Raw genomic sequence first — 11887 nt, 5'->3', positions numbered from 1 at the left:
AACCCCAATTACGCACGAATGAAACAGCGCCATCTCTGTCCCTTCTTCCTCGGAACTACGGCTAAAGGGGGAGGGGGTGTCGGTCGTTCCTTTTTCCTCCTGAATGAAATGTGTGCGGAAATAGCGCCCCCGCCCCATGCCCCCCGCTTTTTTCCCTCTTTTCCGTCAGGCAGGACAGCCAACCAGCCAGCGGCTGGCGAATGAGCGGGGCGGGGACTGAGCTCCGCGGAGGCCCGACCCTCGTTCAACCCGCCTCGCCAGTGCCGAGAAGCCAGTCTGGAGGCGCGCTTGGTGGTGGCGGCGGCGGCGGCGGCAGCGGGGTGCTGGTTGTAGAAAGAGCCCGGCAGCGCGCGCAAGAGAGCGAGAGCGGGCGAGCGCGAGCAAAGAAAGAACGCGGCGGGGATTTCCAGACTGGGCTCGAGGGCGGGAGAGGAAGTGCCGGGCGGGCGGGGAAAGAAAAGAAAAAAAAAAGAACCAGCCGGGGCAGCGCACCAGGGACTTTCCAGCCAGGGAAAGGCAAAGACTACGTTTGGCTGAACTGCTGCGAGGACAGCAGTGGTCGGCAGTGCTGGCGTCCGCGGTTCTTTTTACCCCCCCTCTCCCTTCTTTTCCTCAGGCGCAGAGTAAGTAGTAGGGGAAGAACCGGAGAAGGTTGGCCGGCCGTTGCTCGCCTCCAGGCAGAGGCGGAATCCGGAGCTGGTGGGGAGGAGGAGGGAGCCTTTCCCAAAGCCGAGGCAGAGCGGGTCGGTCTCCCCCTTTCCCTGCTGCGTTGCTAAGTCAGGGGCGGTGCAGCTGGCTGGAAGGGGAAGCCGTCGTGTGCAACGGCCGGAGGTCCCCCCCTTTGGAAGAGCACACGGGGCGTGTGGGGCTGCCCGAACCGTGGACCTGCTGTGGGGAAGGGGCTGGCGCCGCGGTTAGTCTGGAGAGGTCCGCTGCTGCTCAGTTATAAGCGCGTGTCTGGAGTGGTAGGAGCTCGCCTAGAACTGGGTAGGGGGCTGCATCTTCCCGCTCCCCCGAGCTGTTGCTTCTCTCTCTCTCTCTCTCCTCTTTTTTGTTTTTTCCCCAATTAAGGCAGCCGCCCGGAAAGAAGGCTGCTGCTTGGGGACTATGCGGGGAGTCTGTTGCTGCTGCTGCTACTGCCCGGAGGCATTCGCATTCAGCCTCCATGCGCCTCGAAAACTGCCTCTCCGAGGTAGATTCGTTCTGCTACTCTTGCTGCTGCTGCTGTTGCCGCCGCCAAGAATCACTACTGGCTGCTTTGCTCGCACATTCATCACCCTTCAAGCTGTTGCTGCTATTGTTGCTCCTCTCCCACCTCCTCCTCCTCCTCCTCTTCTTCCCTCCTGCTCCTCCTTCCACTATATTCGCTTTGGAAGAAGAGAGAGGTGGCGTGTCTGGCTGCTTTAAGAGACGCGGTGTGCCTTTCTTTCTTTTCTTTTCTTGAAGCTTGTTGCGAGGCCGCAACCTCTAGTCACGTTTCAGGATCGGATCAGCAGGACGCGGGGTCTGTTAGCTGCCGGCGGGGAAGAAAAGCATGCCGGGTTTTTTTTTCCTTCGGCCGCTGCTGCTGCTGCACTATAAAGGTGTCTGCCTACATGCATTTGATGTGTATGAATGCAGAACGCTCTCTTAATTCCTGGCTCCCTCCATATGCAGTCGATGTGGGCGGACCGAAGGGTTTTTCAAGGGGCAAAGCGCGTCTGCCTTGGTAAAAACGGGGGTGGGGTGGGGGATGCTGCTTTTAATTCACTTGTGGCAAACTCTCGATGTACGTACAACTTTGTATCTTCCCCGAACACTTGTTTTGCTTGATCACTTTGCAGTCCAGTCACTGAAGGATGCTCAGGCAGCTGCATTTTGAATTTGTATCAGAGGTAGTAGGCATGCAGGATTAAGGACTGTTGCAGGTGCAGCTGAAGAGGAGGGAGGACACTTGTAAAAGATGTGGGATGAATGAAATGCAATGGAGATGTCTTTATTCTGTGCCTTTTTTGCTTTTGTTTTATAGGGATAGCTTTATAGCAAGTGCAGAAGAAGGAGCAGTTAAAGGATACAACATGAAGGTATTACAGGCGTTGGGTTACAAATTGTTTTGCTGTTGTCACCACAGTAGTACTTTAAACGTGCCTCTATTTTAAGAAGTAGAAAAGCTTGAATTATACACGATTACGTCATTTTGTAGTGCCGTGAAGAATTTGCTTAAAAGTTTATACTGAGTCATGCCTCTGCAGATAAATCTTACTGATTCTTAAAGCTGATTGTAATGTTTTTTATTGGTTTGTCTGTTTTAAATGAAGAAGAAGTTGGCAACAGAGCAGTTTGTAAAATGTATATTAGGAAAAGATAGGATTTAATTTAAGAAAATGATAGTTGCATTTGTCAGTCTAGTCATGTCTACATAGTGTTTTACTAAGATGTTGCTGAAATATTCAGATGTCATTGTCAATAGCATGGGTTTCTGTCCTTTCAGTCATCTAAATGTATTTTGGAAAGCTTTGTTCTTTATATTATGTTGTGCTAGAAAATTAAACAGATATGGATTGTAGGACCTTGTCGGTTTATATGTGCTGACAATGGGAGGAGTAACCCTCAAGCTAGTAAGGAAGAATGTTCAGTATTTTGATCAAAGATTGTAAAAAAGGATGAACGTTACAGATTTTATGGGTAAATGTAATATTTTTTAGAGCTCAATTCTCCCAGTTATTGAACTCGATGACTAAACATGTCGCTGAGATCAGGACTGCACCAGTAGTACTGTATGCTTAAGGCATGTCTGTGGAGAGAAGCAGTCTGCTGTAGCCTATGCAATTGGATGCTATAATGTGAATGACTTTGACTTTTTAATTGATCTCTATATAGGCTATTTAGAAAAATGCATTATTACAATTGTTAACCGGCTGCATGTAGTAAATAAATTATAACATTCTGACATTTTTAGTCCATATACTATCTTGTTTTTCTTTTTTAATTTTTCCATTCTAATTTGCTGAAGACTAATGGTTGGTTTTGAAACTGCATGTATTTGGTTATCTAAAATAATAGAAGATAGATTTATGAAACCATATTTGGGTTTAAAATATTTGGGAAGCAAAAGCTGGATTTTAGTGTTTGTAGCAAAGATGTTCCATGTATGAAAGAATTGTTTTTAGTATATGGTAGTGATATTGTAAGATCATTTTGGGAAAACTGCTTTTATTAGCGAGGAATGGAAAGTGTGTCAGGTTAAACAAATGAAATAATATTTGCATGTGTCCTTAAAAGTAAGTTGTGCTGTTATATATATTCCTTATGTGCAATTACAAGGATCTAATCCCAAGTCAATGAAGGTGTTAAGAAAATTGAAAACCATGCTTTTTCCAGAATCTATAAGTAAGAAAGGAATATTTATGACAGTTTGTCACTTAGATTTAGAGGTGAAGAGCAGACAATTTTGACATTCTAAAGAAAACATTAGACTAACTTATTGCATATGTACATTATTTTTGTCTGCAGTGGACATATGCAGCATACCATGAAGCTAAAATCAGGAATTATGACATTTCTCGAAATGTAAAGTGTATACTTAAGAACATGACTGACCTGCTGGATCAGACCAAAGTCCTCCCTAATGTGGCATCCTGTTTCCTGTAGTAGCCAAGCAGCTGTCCCTGGGAAGCCTGCAAGCAGGATGTAAGAATCATAACCCAATATTGCTGCTCTCCAGCAACTGGTATTCAGGTTCATGCTGCTTTTCATATTAGAGATAATGTGTAGTTATCACAATTGCTGCCCATTGATGCCTATGTTCTGCCTATGGTCATTAATAAGCAATAGCTTCAGTGAATTCAAAGGGTTTCAGAGAATGAGGTTTCCATGCTGATAAGGATTCTTAATTCTTGGATTCATGTCAGTTCTGCACTAAGATCTCTGCTTTTAAATAACATTTACATGCGTATATTTCAAGATGGAAAGAAACTACATATAATTTGGAGATGATGAAATGAAATAATTGAAGTATGTATGTGATACTGGCTAGCATAATATGCTGTATGGTTGCTTCCCCCCCCCCCCTATTTTATTCTGAAGTTGGATTCCATCTATAAAATAAATGGAAGTCTACATAAGAAATAAACAGTTCATTTTATAACTCTCTTCTGAAACTTTTGATACAGTCTTTTCTTAAAATGACTCAGTGGGGTAATACAGCAGGATAGCCATCTAGTTCTCTTTGGACAGGTTTGCTCAGTTTTTCAGAAAATAAAAAAAAATTAGTTTGTATTCTAAATATTCATTTCAAATGAATGGATCAGAAAGATAAAATAAGGCTAGAACAAGATGATGCTTGTCCTCCAGTGGCCATTGAGATCTGGGCAGACTGTTTGGATAAAGAGCAAATGCATGCAGTTCTGTTTTGTGCAGTCATGAGGACTTTCATAAACATCACATTGTCAATATTTAGTCCATATGACTGAATATGGACTGAACCCCCCAAATATGACTGAACCCCCCAACTTTAGAGTTACTCTTGTATGAAATAAATTTGGACAGCCCAAAACTTACAGCAGAACTTATTTTTTGTAGTGGAAGAAGCTACATTTTTTGATGTTTGCATTTGCTACCAGCTTTGAATGGCATGGAATAGTGTGTTTGTGTGCGTACATTCAGAAAGTATTCAGACCCCTGTCACTTTTGTTATGCTGCAGGCTGATTCTACAGTTGTTGATTTCCCCCCCTCATTAATCTACACTCGACACCCCATAATGACAAAGTGAAAAACAGAAGTTTACAAATATCTGTAAATTTAAAAAGAAAAAAAAACCTGAAATATCGTATTAGCATAATAAGTATTCAGACCCTTTGCAACAACACTTGAAAGTTAGCTCAGATGCCTCCCATTTCTTTTGATTATTGCTGATAGGTTTCTACACCTTGATTGAAGTCTACATTTGGTAAATTAAATTGATGGGACATGGTTTGGAAAGGCACACACCTCTATAGAAGGCCTCACACCTGATAATGCACACTGTAGCAGAGCAAAAGCTATGAAGTTGAAGGAACTGCCTGCAGAGCTCAGAGACAGATTTATTGCAAGGCACAGATCTGGGGAAGGCTACAATAAAATTTCTGCTGCACTGAAGTTTCCTAAGAGCACAGTGGCCTCCATAATTCTCAAATGGAAGAAGTTTGGGATAACCAGGACTCTTCCAAGAACTGGTCACCTCGTCAGACTGAGCAATCGGGGGAGAAAGGCCTTAGTAAGAGAAGTTACCATGGTCACTCTGACTGAATTCCACTCTCTGTAGATGGGACAGAATTCCAGAAGGATAGTCATCACAGCAATTCTCCACCAATCTGGGCTTTATGGCAGAGTGACTGGATGAAAACACATAAAAGCCCACTTAGAGTTTGCGAAAAAGCACCTGAAGAACTCTTGAGTCTGCAAGGAATAAGATTCTCTGGTCTGATGAAACCAAGATTGAACTGTTTGACCTCTTCTAAACGTTATGTCTGGAGGAAACCAGGCACCACTGATCCTATGCACAATATCATCCCAACAGTGAAGCCTGGTGGTGACAGTGTGCTATGGGGTTGTTTTTCAGCAGCAGGAACTGGGAATCTGATCAGGGTTGAAGGAAAACTGAATAAAGTACGGGGATATCCTCAATGAAAACCTGTTCTACAGAGCCTAGGACCTCAGACTGGGTTGAAGGTTTACTTTCCAACATGACAACGATCCTAAGCCAAGACAACACAGGAGTGGCTTAGGGACAACTCTGAATGTCCTAGAGTGGCTCAGCCAGAGCCCTGTCTTGAATCCTATTGAACATCTCTGGAGGGATCTGAAAATGGCTGCCCCCCAATGGTCGCCATCCAGCCTGACTGAGCTTGGGAGGATTTGCAAGGAAGAATGGCAGAAAATCTGCCAGTCCAGTAGTAGCCCAAAAAGCCTCAAGGCTATAAATGCTGCCAAAGGTGCTTCAAAAAAGTAGCGAATGAAGGGTATGGATACATGTGCCTATTTTATATTTCAGTTTTTTCTTTTTAATAAATTTACAGGTATTTCTAAACCTGTTTTTACTTCGTTATTATCGGGTACTGAGAGTAGATTCATAAGAAAAAAAATGGATTTCAACAACTGTAGAATCAGGCTGCAGCATAGCAAAATTGACAAAAGTGAAGTTTTTTTTCTGAATGACACACACACACACACACACACACACAACCACTGAAGTTCCAGTTAACACTTTTGAATGAATTGGATGGATTTTAACATTTGAACTAAATTATCTGTGGCCCAAAAACTTTATTATGCTATAAAGAAACAACTTTTAGAATAATTTGTACAATAATTTAGTAAATATTTACTGAAGCAAAAAATAATCACACTAAATTTCCTTTCCCTCATCTTCCTATCGTTCTCTATCTGCCAAACCAGATCAAATAAAATGCTTCATGGTACTTAAACGTTGTAGGGTCTTCAAAAGAGAAACATTCCACAATTCTAGATATTTCTGGACTACTGTAATGTGTTCTACATGGCGTTGCCCTTGAAGATATCCAGAGGTTTCATTGGCTCAGAATGCAGCAGCCTGAACAATTTTGTGCAAGCCTAGATTTGTGCACCTCTTTTGCTGGAGCCTTTACTGGCTGCAGGTCTTGTTTCCAGGTACAATTCAAGGTGCATGGTTGTCACCTTTATAGCCCACGTGGACTTCCTCTGTTTCATCCCTTTTGTCAATGCAACGGGAAGACGGTTATGTTGTGGATGCCATCTATAAAGGAATGTACATCTGGTGAAACCACAAAAAGGGTCTTCTCAGTGGTTGCCCCTTTGGAACATTTCTTTTGAAGTATTATTGGCCCCTACCTTGTTGCCTTTCCGAAAGGGCCTGACAACAGGATTTTCTCAGTGAGTCTGGGGACCACAAATGGAGATGGAGCCAATCAACTGTTGCTGCCGCCGTGGGGTAGGGGGGTGTTGTTGGATTTTTATATTGTGCATTTTTAATACAATCCGCCCAGAGTCATCTTTGGGTAAGTTGGATGGCCATATAAATTTGCTAAATAAACAATAAATAAATACATTGAAATTAAATGAAATGTTGCTGGTGCAACTATCCTCCCCTGCAGCCTACAGGTGGAGATAGTAATCCAGAATTGGTTATGAGCACAATAATTGCAATATGAGCAATAGCATTGTTGCTAAATAGATTTTTTTTTTACAAAAGCTAAATATGTAGCAGCTGAAAAATACATTCTCAGTCTAGGAACTGATTCAAAAACACACTAGCTATTCCTCAATGTGAAGATGGAATCTGGATCCAAGTGCAGTGTAGTACTTCAACTCACAGAATCTGACAGAAAAGATGTGCGATGGCAGCATGGAATACATAATAATCAGCCTCTTAAGAGTTGCATAGACTTTAAGGTGAGCCATCCCTGCAACAGAATGGTAAATGCATTTGGGTGCTTTCTGCATACCAATGGCTTTCTTTCATTTATATAAGCAATATTTATATATTCCTTCCAAGCAAATATATGCATACCTATAACTTTTCCAAAAGTATTTGTAAAACATTGTTTCCTAAATCCATAAGCAATTAAACTGAATGGCTGTTTCTTATAAAAGGAAAAACCTCAGAACCACAACAGAAAAGGCTATTATTTTATTGATAATTTTATAATGCTACTCTTCCTCTGTTTATATTTCTGACTCATTCAGTGCCTTTTCATACATTTCAAACCGCAAAGGAAGGAGACGGGGAAAATCTGCAGAATCCGTGCTTTCAAAGGAATATCTTCCAAAGATGGCTCTTACTCTTCATAGATTATTGTTTAGAATTAATAGCAGCAAATCTGTTTTAGAAGTCTTAATTTAGGTAGTCCTTGACTTAAGACCGGTCACTTAGCAACCATTTGATGTTCCAGAGGATCTACTTATGTCCAGCTTTGAAATTGCAACAGTCAGGACCCCCTCCCCCCAGTGGCTATGTGTGACTGTACTTGGGGTACTCGGTAATTGGCCCATGATTGTAGTGTCCTGCAATCATGTGATCATGTTTTATGACAGTTTTGCCAAAAATTGGCGTTTACTTGTGAATTTTGGCAAAACTATACCCATAGCCAACTATTGGTTTGCTTAATGAATGTGGTATTTGCTTAGTGACAGTGGTGATTCACTTAATGATTGCCACAATAAATAAAGTCATAAAACGGGTAGACCAATCCATTTTATGAGTTACAACCGTGATGGGCAGGCTCCATTATGGTTGGAACACAAGAACAATTTGTAAATGCACTCAAGTAAATGGGAATTGCAACATAAACGGGCTATTATACAGCTTACATTTTTAATGTAACAATTTTTAATGAGGTTACCAGATACAAAGATAAAAACCAATACAAAGTAAGAAAATACAAACAGTAAAAATGTGGGGGGGAAACAAACATTAGTAAAGAAAAGAGATATAAAGAAATGGCTTCTTCAAAAAAGTACAAACCACTTTAATAACTCATCACCTTTTCTGATAATCTCAAAATCATATCTACTTCCCATATCTCATCTCTTATCTATAAACAAAAATCTCACCATTCAGTCCCAATCAGCAAAAATCCATTAAGAATTACCAGAAACAACACACATTTTAACTTTAAATAAACCAACTTTATATTCCTTCCCTTTGCTTTTAAGAATCTTTTTAATAACTTTAAATAGTGTTCCAAAAGATGATTTCTTTTCATTTTCGCTGTCACTTCTCAGAAACTCCTTCATAAGTTTAACATGTCTCTTTTGTAAATCTAAAATAAAGTTATCCAAGTCACTTTTCTAGTTTTGTTATTTATATTTTCCTTATAATTATCAAAACATCATCTGGTTTCATTTGTAAATTCAGTGTAACATCTTTTTCCATATCATTCTTTTAACTCATTTTTAAATCCACATTCAAAACATCCTCTGAGTTCATTGTTCCTAAGTAACATTGGATTCTTCCAAAGTTGGAATACATTGATCCATTCTATACTAATGGGTCGCTTCTCTTTTAATTATAATATTTCGGTTTCTCTAATGTCCAACCTTCAAAGTCCTTTCTTATCATCCTTTTTTTTTGATGAACAGCATTTTCCATGGGAGGATGCTTATATTAATTTCAAAATGTTCATACTTCATAAAGGAAGCAAGGAAACCGAGTGTCCTTTTGAAAGTGCTAAATCATGGCTTGGGTAAAGATGGCAGTTCCTCCAGAGCTTTAAAATGAGCCAATGACCATTGTTTTACTATCTTCTAGATGGAGCACTTGTGGGCAATCCCAGATTCTCCCCTTGAGCAGAGAAAAATTCTGAGGAGCCAGTCTATTTGTCAGCTCCTTGTTCCATCAGTCTCTGACTCTGCTCTCAGTGTAACTTGCTGGGAAATTGATTTAAAATTGAGATTCAGGTGGATTCAGAAAATTCCAAGCATGGAGTATCGGTGTTATTTTTGGAGGTGTGCCTTTGAATCAGTGTTGACTCCTGGCAACTGGACTAGTCCCTGAACTTTTTTGGCAAGGTTTCACAATCAATCTTATAATTTGCCATTGTCTCCTTCCAAGCCCTGAGGGAAAATGATTGGCTTAAGGTCACCCATAGTTAAAGGTCACCCAGCTATCTTTGTACCTATGACAGGCCTAGGACTCATTATCTCCCAGTTTCTAGTCTCCTGCCTTAACCATACCAAACTCACTCTCAGTAATGCAGTGATTTAGTAATATCTCTGCTTGTAGAATTCAGACAAGCAGGAATAACATACTGTTTTGAATTACCAAGGGCTTTCACTAATTTATTTTTTCAATTTTTGTATTGCTCTTTATCCTAAAATTCAGGATAGCATTTTACTTTTGCAAACATGGATTTGCAGAAGTTCCAATTTGCTACATATATGAGTAGGCTTTCAATTTGTTTCCAACTTAAAGCTCAGTTCATTGTACCATGCTAGTTTGTGCACTTTTCCCTTCTCCCTTCTAATATACATAATTAATAACCATTAACTTCAAGCTTTAATTACATATTAAACTTTGGTTGGTGTCACCAAAGTTGCTAGACTAAAATGTGGTTGGCTAATTCGTGACTAATTTTGCAAGTTCAAGCAGTTGAGCTAATAAACCATGGTTCAATTAACTGTGATGGTAGTGTACAAACACAAGTTTGTCAGCCATTTCCAGTTAATGTGGAAGAGCAAGCAGCTCTTGGACATGGTAGTCTTCAATGGCCTATGTCATGTAAGCTACATAGATGGACCGCCTGTCTCACTTGCATTTATTAGTAAAAAAATAATCAAATTAGAAATTTGAAAGAAATCTTGTCAATAAATAATAATTTTCCTGAATTATTTATTTATTTATATGATTTATACAACTATCATATCACTATTGTTACTCTGGGCAGCAAACAAATTAAAACAAACAAACAAAAAGAACAATGCAAATAATTCAAAAGAAATGTCAACCATAAACAATATATTGTATAACATGACAGACATTTTTAAAAATCCACTTTACAATCAATAAAAAACCCCATAGCCATAAACAAATCAACCAGCAAGACTCACTTAACATCTTGACCCAAATGCCTAAGGGAGCATGGCTTTGTTTGAAGCAATTCTTCTGTATTAATGCATTAAATATGATGTTTCAAATTATGCTAATTATGAAAGCTGAAAAAGTATTTTTCTAACACTCCTCTTGCACATGAATTGCTGTGCCTTCTTACCTGAAAGAAACCTTTCCTACCAGATGTTCATAAAGAAATATTAATTATAAGTAAAAAATTTATGACCATTTAAACTGACAACATTGACAAATTTTAAATCATATGGTTAATATAAATCTTTAAGTCTGCCATTGATGGCCTGCAAATGGGAAAGAGTAAGCAATTAAAAACCAAATTTGTCCCTATTGTCATGTGACCAGCACAGGATGCATTTGTTTGGTTCCTAAGTACAGTGTTTGGTCATGGACATAATATCCAGTTGGCTCCTGGATCTGCAGTAGCATGAGATCAGGCAGATTGCTTTTCATTACAGATTTGCAAAATTGCTAGGATTGTTAAAAGATTGTGGATCATTATTCTGCAGCCACTAGAATGGTCTTGTTCATAATATCTGCCCTCGAAACTCTTCTCACTTGATAAGCAAAGGGCAACTATTACTACATTTAGAAATGTTCTAATTTGTCATTGTAACTGGTAGAGCTGGATTTTAAAAAAAATTCTCCCATTCATTTTTAATGTATAACTTATATGGAGTGTTTTTACTTACATGTTTTATTATTGTTCTTTAAAGTAATTGTAAATAACTTGGAAATGCAGTATAAGTGGCAATATATAAATGGTTCTAATGAATTTCTATCACGTTAATCTTGTAACATGGCAATTGAATTGGATACTCTTATTTGAACTATCCAATAAGTCTTGCTTTTAAAAAATGCAAATATATTGTAACATCTCCAAGGTCAATTGCATCTTGTTACTTGTTGAAATTATATTGATTAATCCTTCTACTATGATTTTTGTTAGTGAAAGATTTTTCTTGCAGATATAAACTATATGAAATTAGTGATGTTCAAGACATGTTGAATATGAGCAATCTGATGTTGCCTTTCTTGTAACTGACTCATTGGACCAATTTATTAACATAGATCCATTGATTTTTTAAAATACATTTTATTAAACTTTTACAAAACACATAAAAACTAACAGAGCAATAAAGAACAAAATCAATGGAGAAAGAAAGAAAGAACAAAAGCAAAAGTGCAGGAAGAAAATCAAAGAAAAATTTGGATGAAGAAACTTCTGATTTCCTTTACAGTAAATACAAATGATATTACAGAATTATCTTTTACACTGATTATTAAAAAAACCACTCAGTTTTTTC

At 39.2% G+C, this 11887-nt stretch overlaps 1 protein-coding gene across 6 annotated transcripts in view; it reads left to right on the top strand.

Moving 5' to 3' along the window:
* The first annotated feature begins 357 nt into the window (after positions 1 to 357).
* Positions 358 to 11887, top strand: part of TRAF3 (TNF receptor associated factor 3) — an 86250-nt gene continuing 74720 nt past the window's right edge. The window contains exons 1-3 of one of the 6 annotated variants that reach the window (XM_081968169.1): positions 741 to 816; positions 849 to 927; positions 2009 to 2063. The gene's annotated coding sequence lies outside the window, so the exon portion shown is untranslated. The other 5 variants (XM_081968173.1, XM_081968168.1, XM_081968170.1 and 2 more) reach the window with 5 other exon arrangements.

Source organism: Natrix helvetica, assembly GCF_964273705.1.
Source record: "Natrix helvetica genome assembly, chromosome: 1".
Lineage (NCBI taxonomy): Eukaryota > Metazoa > Chordata > Lepidosauria > Squamata > Natricidae > Natrix > Natrix helvetica.
Note: the sequence above shows the minus strand (reverse complement) of the source record. Positions and strands in the feature narration are given on the sequence as shown.